Genomic DNA, 14,015 nt, shown 5'->3' with positions numbered 1-14,015 from the left:
AGAGTGAAAGGGCAACCCACAGAAGGGGAGAAAATACTTGGAAATCATATGTCTGATAAGTGGTTAATATCCAGAATATATAAAGAACTACAGCCACTCAACATCAAAAAGACAACCTGATTAAAAAACGGGCCAAGGACTTGAATAGACATTTCTCCAAAGAAGACTAGCAAATGGTCAATAGGCACATGAAAAATGGTCAGCATCACTAATCATTAGAGAAATACAAATCAAAATCACAATGATTTATCACCTCATACCTATTAGGATGGCTGTTATCAAAACAAACAAATAAACACAACACAAAACAACAACAAAAAACAAATGAATTTCAAAATAAAGTGAGGATATAGAGAAATTGGAATCCTTGTACGTGTTGCTTGGAATGTAAAATGGTGCAGCTATGGAAAACAGGCTATGGAAAACAGTATGCCTGTTCCTCCAAAAATTAAAAAAATAGAATTACTATTTGATCCAACAATTCCATTTCTGGGTATATACCCAGAAGAATTGGAAGCAGAGTCTGGAAGAGGTACTTATATACCCATGTTCACAGCAGCATTATTCAGCGTAGCCAAAAGGTAGAAGCTACTCAAGTGTCCACTGACAGGTGAATGGATAAAGATTGTCTATACATACAAAGGAATACTATTCAGCTTTAAAAAAGGAAGGAAATTCTGGCACATGATACAACAGGCTAAGCCTTGAGGTCATTATGCTAAGTGAAATAAGCCACTCACAAAAGGACAAATGCTGTATGATTCCATTTATATAAGTGGCCTAGAGTAGTCAAATTCATAGAGACAGAAAGTAGAATGGTGGTTGCCAGGGACTAGCATAGTGAGGAGTTACTTTTTAATGGGTACAGAGTTTCAGTGCTGCAAGATGTAAAGAGTCTGGAGTGGCACAACAACGTGAATATACTTAACACTGCTGAACTGTACACCTAACAATGGTTATGATGGTAAATGTTGTGTTATGTGTATTTTACTACAAAAATTTAAAAAACTCGATGCTATTAAGCTTGTCCCCTTTTAGAATGTAAAACCCAAGGCTGTATATAATTTGCTGAATTAAAAATAATATTTAAGGTACTTTAATTACGGTATGGTTATGTGAATGACAAAGTTGATAGATTCAACATAGAACAATTTGCTAAGATAGACCCTAGGTTAACAGACAGCATGCAGAGCTTGCTAAGGTGTTTATATTTAGGGAAAATGTTTTAAGGAGCTTTTACTGTTTAGATAGTTTCAGCATTTAATACATGATTGTGCAATGGTGAGATTCTAGAGTTTGTAAAACTGACATTATAAGAAAAGTCCTTTGTTTTTTAGGGGGTATCACCTTAAGATTTTTCTGTTATAAAATTAATTTGTGCTTAATAAAAAAGTGGAAAAATTAAGAATAAAGTCCCACCACCCAAATTTAACCTTATTTCCTTTCCAATCATTTTTCCATGCACAAGTTTAAAAAAATATTTAGGGCTTCCCTGGTGGCGCAGTGGTTGAGAGTCTGCCTGCCGATGCAGGGGGCACGGGTTCGTGCCCCGGTCTGGGAAGATCCCACATACCGCGGAGGGGCTGGGCCCGTGAGCCATGGCCGCTGAGCCTGCGCGTCCGGAGCCTGTGCTCCGCAACGGGAGAGGCCACAACAGTGACAGCCCCGCGTACCGCAAAAAAAAAAAAAATTTAGTTATGATCATATTACATATGAATAGTAACCATTATTTTAAGAGGTTGCAAGTATAATAGATGACAGAGTATATAAGTTTTAGTTTAATTTCCACTTTTTTATTTTTGGAAAATTAGGGAATTTTCAGGATATCCCCCCCCAGTTATAGTATATTTTGGTGCATTATACTATATTTACCTTATTATGGTATAAATTAAAACAATATAAATTAAAATTGAAATCTTTGTTTGTAAAGAGCATTTTCTACATTATGGATTATCTCCTTTGGATTTATTCCCATAAACAAAATTCAACATCAAAAGGTTTAAACATTAAGGGTTTTCATAATTGTAAGGGTTTTGATATTGCCAAATCGCTTACCTACCTAAAAAGTGTATAAGTGCTGTCACACAGCACCCTCGCCAGCCTTTAATGTCATTTATTAATTTTTGTCAACTATTTTTGTGAAAAATTGTGTTATTTTACTTTGCACTTCTTTGAGCTTCTTTCAGTATGTTTGTGTCCTTATTGTATATCCTAGTTTTTTTTAGTGGATTGTTTATTCATGTGTCTTGCTCATCTACAATTGGATTCTAATGTTTTCTTATTAATTGTATTTATATATAATAAACAGTAACACTTTGTATCATAGTTCCTGCAAGTACTTTCCCCGGTCTATTGCTTACATTTCAATTTTGACTATTTTTATTTAATTGATGTTTCTAATTTACCTATGATGGAATCTGCCCTTATTTTCATTTGTGTTTTCCAGTGAATATGTTGTGTGTGCAGAAAGTGGTTAAATGTAAATGACAGTGAACCTACATTATTGTCCAATAGTGTCATTTAGAAATAACACAGGAGTTATCTCATTCCTGTCCCTGAGTCTGACACTACCTGAGTAGTGAGAGTTCTTACTCTGTCCCTCCCTCTGCCAAACCCTTCAGGTGAGGGTTGCCAGATCAAATACAGGATGCCCAATTAAATCTGAATTTCAGATAAACAACAAATACTTTTTTAAAAAAGCATCAGTATGTCCCAAATATTGCATGGGCCACACGCATACTAAAAAAATAGTATTCATTGTTCATCTGAGACTAGATTCAATTTTAGCTGGGCATCCTGTATTTTTATTTGCTACATCTGGCACTCCTACCTGGGACTAGTTTATTTACACCTGCTTACTTAACACCATCCTGTACTGTGTTGGGGCTGCGGATGGTGGGAGCTGAACGAGGAGATAGTTCCTGTCCTCAGAGTTTATATTCTGGTTTCCTAGAGAATTTTGCGATCAGAAAAATAATCTCCTGGACTATTTCAATGACTGCTAGAATAAACTTTGAGCACAGCCTCTGTATTTTCCTGCTGCCTAACGCAGAGTTGTCCACGTTCACCTGACCACAGAACCACCTGAAACACCCCTCCCCTGGGGAGTCTGATTCTTTTGGTTTGAAGAGGGATCCAGGTGCCAGCGGTTTTAACAAGAGCCCAGGTGATTCTCCTGCCCAGGTAAGTCTGTGGAACTCTGGCAGCCTTGGCGTTGGAGGCCTCTGAGTAACACGTGGCATAAAGTCACGGTCCAAGGCAGCTTCAGATCTTCCACTCTTTTACGACCTATTCAAAATCACTGATATACATTTTGCAGTGCTGATCATCTTTGTAAGCTGCTTTACAGTTCATGAAGTTCATCCCATTTGGTCTTCACTCTAATTCTCCAGGAAAGCCGGGAAGCTTATTTCCGCTTTACAGAGAAGGACAAGGAGGCTCACAGGGGCTAAATTCACACAGCAAGCTCCAGAAGCCGCCGGAGCGGCAAGGCCCGCCCTCTTTCCACCCCACCGAGCTACCTCCTTTCGCGTACAAAGTACGTGGGGACCACTGGGGCTGGACTTCAGGTGACTTCCGCTCCCAAACCTGCAGCCCCAGGCCTGCAATTAACAAACGGGGGTGGAGAGGTCCGTGCGCTGCTGGACGCAGGCACCGGGGCCCACGGGTGAGCGGGGGCTGGGGCTCCGCGGGCCGGCGCCAGGCGCTCCGGGTGCGGAGTGGCGGGCAGTCCTCCTGCGGGACCCCTCCAGCCGCGCGGCCTGCTCGCCACCGCTCCCGGGGCGCCGCCTGCTTGCGAGCCCGGCGGCCTGGAGCGGCGCGCGCGGGCACGGTGGCGGCGGGGACGTGCTCCGAGGACGCGCGCGGGGCTGGTTCTCCAACCGCCGCTCCCGGGGAAGAGGGCGGCTTCCCGGGAAGCCCGTCGCCGCCGCCGCCGCCGCCGCCGACTCGGAGGTGCGGAGAGGGTTGTTGGGAACTCGGGGCGCGCGTGAGCGTCACCAACGCTGCCGCCACCCGGGACAGCCCGGAGGTTGGTAGCTGGTGATCGTAGCGGGTCCTCGGGAAGTTAGGTGTTGACTTTCTGCTTCGACTGACTCGGTTGAGAAAAAGAAACGCCCGATACGCTTTCTGTTTCCAATTCCCGTTCCTGCGTGCGCGCCCGAGGGCGGGGCAGAGGAGCGAAGACAAAGGCGGTGGGTGGGGGGGGTGAGGGGGGCGTGCGCCCGGGTCAAGGCTGCGTTCCACCCCCGGCCGGCCGAGTCCGCTCACGCCCCTGCCAGCGTCCCCCATCCTTGGCTTCGTCCCCAGTTTCTGGCACTGTTGCTGGAAGTGTGGACGCTGGTCCCCTTGGCGATCTTAGAAGTGCGCCTGCCTGACTGCTGCGGCTCCAGTGACCCCCAAAGTTAGAGACTTTTGCTTTCTACTCTCCGGACTCAGTTTCCCTCTTTTCTTCTACCTGTGGCCTTTAGGTGGCATCAGTCTTGATGTGGAAAGGCCCTCCTCCTCTCAAGCCCTACAAAGTGGGCGGGAGAGGTACTAGGATGGATAGCACTGGTGGTAAGAAATGTGCTGCTTCATTGCTTCGTGGCTCTCGGATCAGGGCAGTCAGGCTAGCCAGTTGGTATCCTCGGTGGTTTACATTATATGGGGGTGCGACTCACTGCTTCTGTCCTTTTCTGATTTGTATTCCTCCTTCATTCATTCGCACAGCTAGGAATTTACTTCCATGTGATAAGTGCTATGGGAACACGAGGAGAGGGAAGGCTTTCCTGAGGAGGGGGTGGGTGGTTTTTATACTGGAATTTGAAGAATAAGTATGATTTTTTTTTCCCTTTCATTCTTCATGTTCCGCCTTTCCTATAATTTGTCTCCCTCCTTTCTCAGTGGCAGCCCCTAACTGTGATTAAGTGTTGGATAGGAACAGTCAGTTCTGACTTGAAAGATTCAGCTAATAGTGATGGGGACGATGTGCTTGTCAGGTGCTTTAAATCCATTATTTTTAAACCTTGCAATAACTGGGAAGGATACCTAGTGTTAGCCCTTTTCACAGCAGAAGAAAGGAATACTTAGATGCCAGAGCCACAGAAAGTAAGTGCTGGGATGGGGTTTTGCACTCCTCTTTCTGGGTCAAAGCCTATGCTTTATCTGCTGTTTACTTTGCCCCCTCCTTGGGAAGTAAGTTACATAGACTAACTTAGAGTGAAGGCCAAGTCTTTAGAGAGAGCAGTCATTTTGTGGGTGGCTAGATGTTGGTGGGAGCTCTGAAGGTAATGTCAGGGACTAGCCAGGGTGAGCCTTACTCATCTGTGTGTCTTCGTCCAGGCCAGGGCCTGGCCAAAGGGAAGTGCTCCTTAACCGTTGCCTGGGAGTTCCATGGCTTGGGTGAGATCCTTGATTCTTTGTAGGGGTTCCTTACCCTTTTTTTGTGCCATGGACTTCTTTGGAGTCTGGGGAAGCCAATTTTTAAAAGGCATTTCAAAGTACATAGAGTTACAAATTATATTGAAACAGTGATCAAAATAGTGTAAACCCCCCAACATTTATAATAGTATTTTTTTTTCTTGATTAGTGCATTAAGTGACAAAATTCAGGGCTGTATCAGGTAAGTCTCAGAATTTCAAAGTAGTGATGCCCATGTAAATGATGTTTTGCAGTATTTGCAACAGGTGCACTGTAGTATGACAGAATTTGTGACACTTATTGGTGACAGTCACCAGAAATGCTCTTACTAGTGTGATTTGCTCTTCGCACTTACAATCAAATGAAATCCTGAATTTCAGTTAGAGGTTCGTGAAAATACAGACATGTGAGAAAAGAAATTTAAGTTCATGGCCTCCTGAATTCTGCCTATGGACATCCTGTGGGTGGAGGGCTGGGTATCGAGATTACAAACCCAGCCAGTGGTGGTTTTTCTTTCTCCACGTTCTTGCTGGCCACCCTACAGCGTTACTAATGGCTGTTCCCTTCTCCTTCAGTTCGTGTCTCCTTTTCCGCAGGTGCACGGTTGTTTGTGATGATAAAAGCTGTTGAGAGAGAATTGCTGGATTGTTTACATGCTCTACCTCTCTTGCTCCTTCTGTGCGTAATTCTGCTGGAGAATATTCCAGCGATAGTGGATTTATTTGTGTCATATAATGCATGACCATCTTCCCTTCCCTCCCTCCAATGGTGTATGGTATTACCAGTGTCAGGGAAGAAAAAAGGAGTTATCACTACATATCCTACAGACATTTAAAAAATCTTCAGATGTTATTATGAACAATTTTATGGTAATACATTTGAAAATTCAGATGAAATGGACAAGTTTTTTCAATAAAATACCTCATAAGACATAAGAACTAGAAAATCTGTATAGTTCCATATCTATAAAGAAATTAAATATGTAATTAAAAATCTTTTCATAGCAGAATTTCCAGGCCTCGATGGTGTCACTAGTGCAATATTACAAACATTTTAAAAAATGAAAAAGAAGGAATACTCCCTGACTGCTTTTATAAGGCCAGCATAACCTTGTTACTAAAGCTTGATAAGGAGGTTACAAGAAACTATAGTCCAAACTCTCACAGAAAAGAAGCAAAAGCCCTAAAATGGGTATTGGTGAATCAAATCTAGCGGCCTATACCTATATTTATAGGATACCAAACCATGACCAAGTTGGATTTATTCCAGGAATGTAAACTTTGTCTAACATTAGAAAATCAATAAATAATTTAACCACAGTCACAGAATAAAGGAGAAAAACTACTTGAGAAACTTCAACACGCATTTGTGATAAAAATTCTTTGCAAAGTAAAACATTACTGAGAGAATTTAAAGTTTTAAAATAATGAAGGGTAAGTCATTGCTCTACAAATAAATGTGTGGATTCAGTATAATCCCAATCAAAATCCCAGCAGATTTTTTCCAAAAATAGTAAGCCCATTTTAAAATATATTTGGAAATTCTAGAAAATCTAAGTAAAAGAACAAAATTGGAAAACTCAAGCTAATAGATAGTACTGTACGTAGTTTGTCGGCGTGGTGTTGGCGCAGTGCTAGACAGGCCATGGAACTGAGTAGAGAATCCATGAACAGCCTCACATGTATGAGGTCTCTTGATTTATGAGAGAAGTGGCGCTGCAGTGCTCTGGAGAAAGGACAGCCTTTTCAGTAAACGATGCTGGGCCAATTGGATATTGCAAATGGACAAGATGAATTTTGATCATCTACCTCACCCCATACACAAAAATTAATCAAGATACATCATACACCTAAATGTGAAATCTAAAACAAGAAAGCTTCTGGAAGAAAGCAAAGTCAAACACCTTTATGACAAAGGTTTATTGACTAGGACACAAAAAGCAGTAGTTATAAAGGAAAATATTGGTAAGAACTACTGTTCATCTAAAGATTCCATAAAGAGAGTGAAAAGGCAAGCTACAGAATGGGTGAAGGTATTTGTGATAGTTATATCCCATAAAGGACTCATACCCAGAATGTAGAAATAATTTTTACAAATCATTGAGAAAAAGCCCAGTAGAAGAACGGGCAAGTCACTTCCCCAAAAGATTTCCAGATTCCCAATAAACATATGAAAAAGTGGTTAACCTCATTAGTAATTAGGGAAATGCAAATGAAAACTACAATGGGATATCACGCTATACGCAACAGAGTGGCTAAAAACAAAAAACAAACCCAAAAACCTGGCAGTGCTGAGTATTGGTTAGGATATGGAAAACCTGAACTTCTCATACATTGCTGATTGTTATGAAAATTAGTGTAACTTTTGGAAATTGTTTTGCAGTATCATTTACTAAAGACGAACATACACATCCCCTATGACCTAGTTTACTGTTTAGTTTCTATCATTCTTTGATAAACACTAAGCAGTAAGACAGGTGTATTTGTACCGAAAGACATGTAAAAGTATATGCAGAGCCGTATTATTCCTTATAGCCCCAAGTGGGAAACAACCCGTGGGTTCATCCAGAGTAGAATGGACAAAAGCCTAAGTAAATTGCTTATACAATGGTATACGCCACAGTAATAAGAATAACAAAGTATTGCTTTATACACAACACGGATGAGCCGTACAAATATAAAGTGGGGCCAAAAGAAGGCAGACACGACAAGAGTAAGAGCTATGTGATTCCATTTTTTTTTTTTTTTGAAGTCCGAAGATGGGCAAAACTAAATAAACTAGGGCGTTAGGAGTCAGGCTAGTGGTCACCATTAGTGGAGTTATAAGGAAAGAACAGAAGGGGCATTCAGTTTTTCATCTGAGCAGTAATTCCTGGCGTGAGTCTGCTTTTTGAAAGCCTTACATTTTTTTTTTCTTTAAGCATACTTTAATACAAAGTTTACTTAAAATATATTATTAAGAAATTTGATTCACTCAAGATGCCCCTAATCTGGAGAGTGGAAGATGTGGTGGGCATGATTCTTGGTGATTAAACAGGCTTAAAATAGGTTGAGAATTTTCCGGGGAAAGGATACAATATCACACCAGTAGCTTTTCTGAACTAGGGGCTTATAAATCTGACTCCGTTTCTGCCAATCTTTAACAGCAGAGATCTGGCTTAAGGGCAGTTCATATAAAAGGACTTAAGAGTTATGTTTGATATTAAGATTGATATCAGTGTGAGACAGAAGCCAAAAAAAATGCTAAGTTGAGAACTGAATGCAAAATTTTTGTTTTCAGGTTTCATTTTCTTGCAGTTTAAGTTTTTAAAGTTTCTAACAATTAGATTAAAATATTCTGATGTTTTAGATAAATCCCTTTAATTAGGTACTTTCCTTCCACTAGGCCATGAGCTAATTGAGGGCAGGGGTAGCATATTAGTTTCTGTAACTTAGTGGCTTCAAACAACAGAAATTGATTACCTACAGTTCTGGGGATCTGAAGTCCACGATGGGGTGGCAGGGCTGCATTCCTTCTGGAGGCTTGGAGTGGTGGGGGGCGAGGCAGAGGAATGGTGTCTTTCTTCGTTGCTGCTGTTCTCTGCCTCTACCATTCCTTTGTTCTCGGCCCCTTCCTCCATCCTCAAAGGGTTATCACTCTAACCTCTGCTTCCATCATCATATCTCCTCTCTGTCTCTGACCCTCCTTCTTCCCTCTTAGAATGACCCTTGTGATTACATGGGCCCACATAGATAATCAGGGATAATGTCCTCATCTCAAGATCTTTAACTTGATCACATCCGCAAAGTCCCTTTTCCATGTAAGGTAACATATTTGCATGTTCAGGGATTAGGGCATGGACGTTTCTGGGGTAGCTGTATTTGCGGGATCCTACAGACAGAATCTTTGTATTTTGCCTTCACAAATAGTGCAGTTCCTGATCTTCGGTAGGAGCTCACTGATATCTGTCGAATGCAGGAATGAGTCTAAGATTTCACTGTTTGAAGTATAGCTTCGGAAGAAGAGAGACGATGGTCTTGTCCTACTCTTGCTCTGCCACAGCTGGAATTTTGGGTTCAGCTTTAGGTACCTATACTATAAAGAGATAACTGACAGAATGGGAAAGGGTCTGGGAAGCAAGCCACTGAAATGATTGGAGGAAGCATGGGGGTTTGTCCTGGAAGAGGGCTTGGGATGGAGCGGGTAGCATTAATTATCTCTAAATATTTGAAGGAGTATGATTGGCAAGAATAATTAAGCCTTTCAGTATACTTAATAGTAGCAGTAATATTAAACACAACAAGAATGAGCATTTTAGAGCTTACAATGGCCAAGGTAAGATTCTGTCTCTTTGTAAACCCGTTTAATCCTCACAGCAACTCTCTGAGGGTTATTATCTCTATTTCATAAGTAAGGACATTGAGGTACAGTGAGGTCATGCAACTTGTGCTGGGTCACACAGCTAGAAAGTAGCAAAGGTGGGATTCAGCCTTTGGCATTCTGACTCCAGAGCCATCCTCTAAACTATCATACTATCTGGCCTCCGTGCTTTTAGTTCCTGCAGATACAATAGGACTAGTAGCAGAACGTTTTTTAGAAATAGAGGGGCAGATTTTGACTCAGTTTAAGAAAAAAAAAGATGATAACAATAAGAACTTCTTAGAAACAGAGTTTCCCTGCCTTGCAGTGTTGCTGGAAGTGGTCAGGTAGGTTATTGTAAAAGGAATTCCCAAACTGGCTGGAGATTAGACCAGATGACAATATTGATTTTGAAATTTTGATTTGAGAACGTAATTCTTTAAAATATACATCTCTCTCAACCTTTGTGACATTTTATGTAATAAAGACCTACTATGAGATGTAGTTTTCCCACTAACTTGCCAGATTTTATTTATTAGGAGTTCTAACATACTGGTATGGTAAGCTACGTCCCCGCCCCTTTTTTAGGTGCCATTGCTGTTCCTCCAGTAAAGAGATGGAAGCTGTTCTCTCTTCCCCCTTGAATCTGGGCTGGGCTCTTGACCAATAAAATGTTCTTTGAATTCTGGAACCGGTCCTTAAGAGACCTTGCACCTCTTGCCTTTGTTCTTTTAAGACCCTGAAGCCACCATGCTATGAAGGGTCCAGCCTACTGGAGGATGAGTGCCCACATGGAGGAGAAGTAAGGCATCTAGCTGACAGCCGGCACAAAATGCCAGGCATGTGGGTGAGATCATGTTGTCCTCCCCAGTTTCCTTGAGCCATGCAGTGACTTAGTCATACGAGTGATGCCAGGTGAGATCAGCAGAAGAACTGCCCAGATTGCCATCCCATAGAATCACGAGAGAGAATAGATCTTGTTATTTTAAGCCACTGTGTTTCGGGATAGTTCATTGCGCAGTGATACATAACATTTGGTGCATATTTAGAAGTAGTGACATGTATTTTTAAATATTCTGTAATTAGACTTTTGCCCAGCCCAATGGACCTCGTCAATCTAGCTGATCATTCCAGTGCGTTGGTGAAGGCTTTCTGGGTGTGGAAAAGCGTTTCTCCGTAGTATCACGTGGTTAGAAGAATAAGACTCTTTGTAAGACTCTTAAGCAGGGTTTGGAGAACACTGTACTGTGAGAAGACACGATGAATCTGGGCCTGGTTTTCCTGGTGAAAGTCATGTAATTTATATTCTGCAAAATAGGTTTCATCAAATTCTACCTGGAAAAGAGCAAAAGCCCCCTAACATCTTTTCCAGATGTGCTAGAATATTGCTCTACTATTATATTTTCTTTTCTTCAAAGCCATTGTCATTTCAGTGGGCATGAGTTCCTTTTACGTTATTACTTTGTGGTTTCCAGAGTGCTCATTTGTTCCTAAATTTAGAACTATTTCCATTTTATTCAGTCCTTACCTCTATATAACTCCTGACTTTCCCCTTATTTCCGAGGTAAATTGGTTTGGTTTAGTTTGTCTTCTTCAGTAAATCTTCTAAGGAACGTACGAGTTAGATGTTTCATGTGTATTTTGAGTACATCTAGTTGATTTTCTTCCTGGGGTGTATCTACGTTATACATAACTTTAAATTCTTTTGCATGTATATAGCTTATATTATCTTCTAGCTTTCCCAATGAATTGATTTTGTCATAGATGTTGAAAAAATGAATCCTGTGAACTCTGTAAGAATAGGGAGGTGGGTGAGAGAAGGCTCTGGAATTAGACTTGGTAAGTATGAATCTAAGCTCTGCTGCTTACTAGCTGTGTGATTTGGGGCAGGTTTCTTGATCCTTCTGGGCTTTGGTTATCTTTTGTGTTAAATGAGGATACCAGAAGTACCAACCTCAAAGAGTTGTTATGGAGATTAAATGAAAGAATACTTGTAAAGTGCTTTCTCAGCATAGGTAATCTGTACATACTACTTATTGTAGTACAGCTGTTGCTAAACTCGGAAAACTCAGAGAAAAATTTCAGTTTAGTTAGTTGGGAGTGATGATGGTGATGGCACTGGAGATTGTTAGCTTCATGCTGCGGGTGCCGTTTTAAAGTCCTCTGGTGCGTGGGAGTATTTGGTGATAGCCCATTTAGCGCTAAATATCAAGGGTGAGGAGCAGAAAAGAATTTAATGTGGGAGTGTTGGAATCCATGTGTTGTATTTATCAACAATAAAGATAAAAGACTTTTGTGTGTGTGGTACGCGGGCCTCTCACTGCCGTGGCCTCTCCCGTTGCGGAGCACAGGCTCCGGACGCGCAGGCTCAGCGGCTCAGCGGCTCAGCGGCTCAGCGGCCATGGCTCACGGGTCCAGCCGCTCCGCGGCATGTGGGATCCTCCCGGACCGGGGCACGAACCCGTGTCCCCTGCATCGGCAGGCGGACTCTCAACCACTGCACCACCAGGGAAGCCCAGATAAAAGACTTTTGAAAAGATATTGGAAGTTACTGGGGAAAAGCATCCTACAGAAGTTCTGTGTATGCACACTTCAGGCTCTGGCATAGTGAGCTATACTTTTCTGCCGAGAGTAAAGAACAGGATTTCTGCCTAAGAGAGTGGGAGTTGAGAACTTGGGTTCTCTTTTCTGCTCCATTGCTGGCTTCTCTGGATCCTTGGGCAGATCCTGTCTTTTCTCTGAGCAAGATTCTGATTCCTGGAAAAAGAGCTAACAGTTAGCCCTCCTGGTGAGAATGAGAGTGGATGGCATCTTTGAAAGCAGGTGGAATGTTAAATTACAATGTGAATGCAAATGTACATTGCTTCAGTATAGAAAAATCCCTCTAAGCTGAGGAATTCTTGCCATTTTCCAGCTAAGATTTTATTATGTGGGCCGCTTGAATTCTACAGTTCCTAGATAAATATAATACTTTTTGGAAATACCCAGCTTGGGGCTCTTATACCCAGTATGGGGGTAGAGAAATCTTGTTCCTCCAGTTTGACTTCTTTCCCCTAATCCCAGGGAAACCTCTGCTATGATTTTCTTCCAAGACCTAATCTTAAATGCATTTTTTCTCTGTCTTCACTTTGTGCCCGTTTCTCACCTTCATCAATAATATTCAGCTTTGAGACACTGTAGTCTTGACAGCTTTGGAGATGCTATTTTATGTCTTTTATTTTCCTCTCCCCCGCCCCATGCCTCCTGGACTAACTTGGTGCCAGGTGCAACTTAATTTTCCCTCCTCTCTGTTGCTTGGTTTTAGCACTTTCTCTCCACTTCCCACCGAGAGCCTGAATCGCCGACCTCCCTGCCTTTAGTCTCTACTGCTATGTCAAGGGACTTCTTCCTGAAGCTTCATGAAAAAATTAAATGTGCTGGCTCACAAGCCTGAGATTTCTTCACGTAATCAGATCCGAGCCTGTCATCATATATGTTTAAGACCCTCCGCCACTTGGCTCCTAAACTGTCCCCATTTATTTCTTCCTCACAGTCCTGACCAGTATTCCCACCAAAGTGGAAGTGTTCTCAGACACATGTTCCCCATCAGACATCCCAGCAACCCGCCTTAGCTCTCACATATCAGTACTATAACCTCCTTTATATAGATCGATCAGGTAGTCTCCTACTTAAGAACAGGCTGTGTTGCTGCAGATTGGCTGTTTCCTATAGAAGTCATGTTACAAATGGTGACGAGTTTCTAGGCTATCGAATGGATGCCCACATAGCTGATAATGTTGCTGCAGGACTGAATCTTATGCATGAAAAACAGAAAAGAGGCATTACTTACACATTTGAGTAAGGGCTTCTTTGATTTCATCGTGGTAGCTTATGCCTAAAGAAGAACATAAGCGTGTTTAGAAAATGAGACATGGAAACTTGAGAATTCTCTGAGAGAGTTTTTAGGAACGTTTATGGGTTTGGACATTAAAAAAAAAAAAGTTCTAGTTACAGTCCCAAAGGTACAGCTTTGTGTTGTGTCATTGAATCCTTTAAAACATATCTACTCTGATTGGCTCTCTGAGTGCACAGCTGAAATGAACAGGGAGGGGGGAAAACACTGGGGAGAGGAATTTTCTTGAGATAAGTGGACAAGAGTTGAAAAGAAGTATTAAGGAAGAAAGATCTGTTAAGAAGGACAGGTGGGTGTCTGTGTGGTGGTGGTGTTTTGAGGTCACATTCCTGGGATTGTGAATGATGAGGCAAGAAAAGTGAGGACTGTATATAATTCCTTTGGG

At 41.9% G+C, this 14,015-nt stretch overlaps 1 protein-coding gene across 1 annotated transcript in view; it reads left to right on the top strand.

Moving 5' to 3' along the window:
- Window positions 1-3,861: 3,861 nt before the first annotated feature.
- The window catches only part of HHAT (hedgehog acyltransferase), a 364,679-nt gene continuing 354,525 nt past the window's right edge, over window positions 3,862-14,015 (top strand). Inside the window, exon 1 of the mRNA XM_082666689.1 lies at window positions 3,862-3,954. The gene's annotated coding sequence lies outside the window, so the exon portion shown is untranslated. The remainder of the gene's footprint in view (window positions 3,955-14,015) is intronic.

Source organism: Grampus griseus (assembly GCF_964374135.1).
Source record: "Grampus griseus genome assembly, chromosome: 1".
Lineage (NCBI taxonomy): Eukaryota > Metazoa > Chordata > Mammalia > Artiodactyla > Delphinidae > Grampus > Grampus griseus.
Note: the sequence above shows the minus strand (reverse complement) of the source record. Positions and strands in the feature narration are given on the sequence as shown.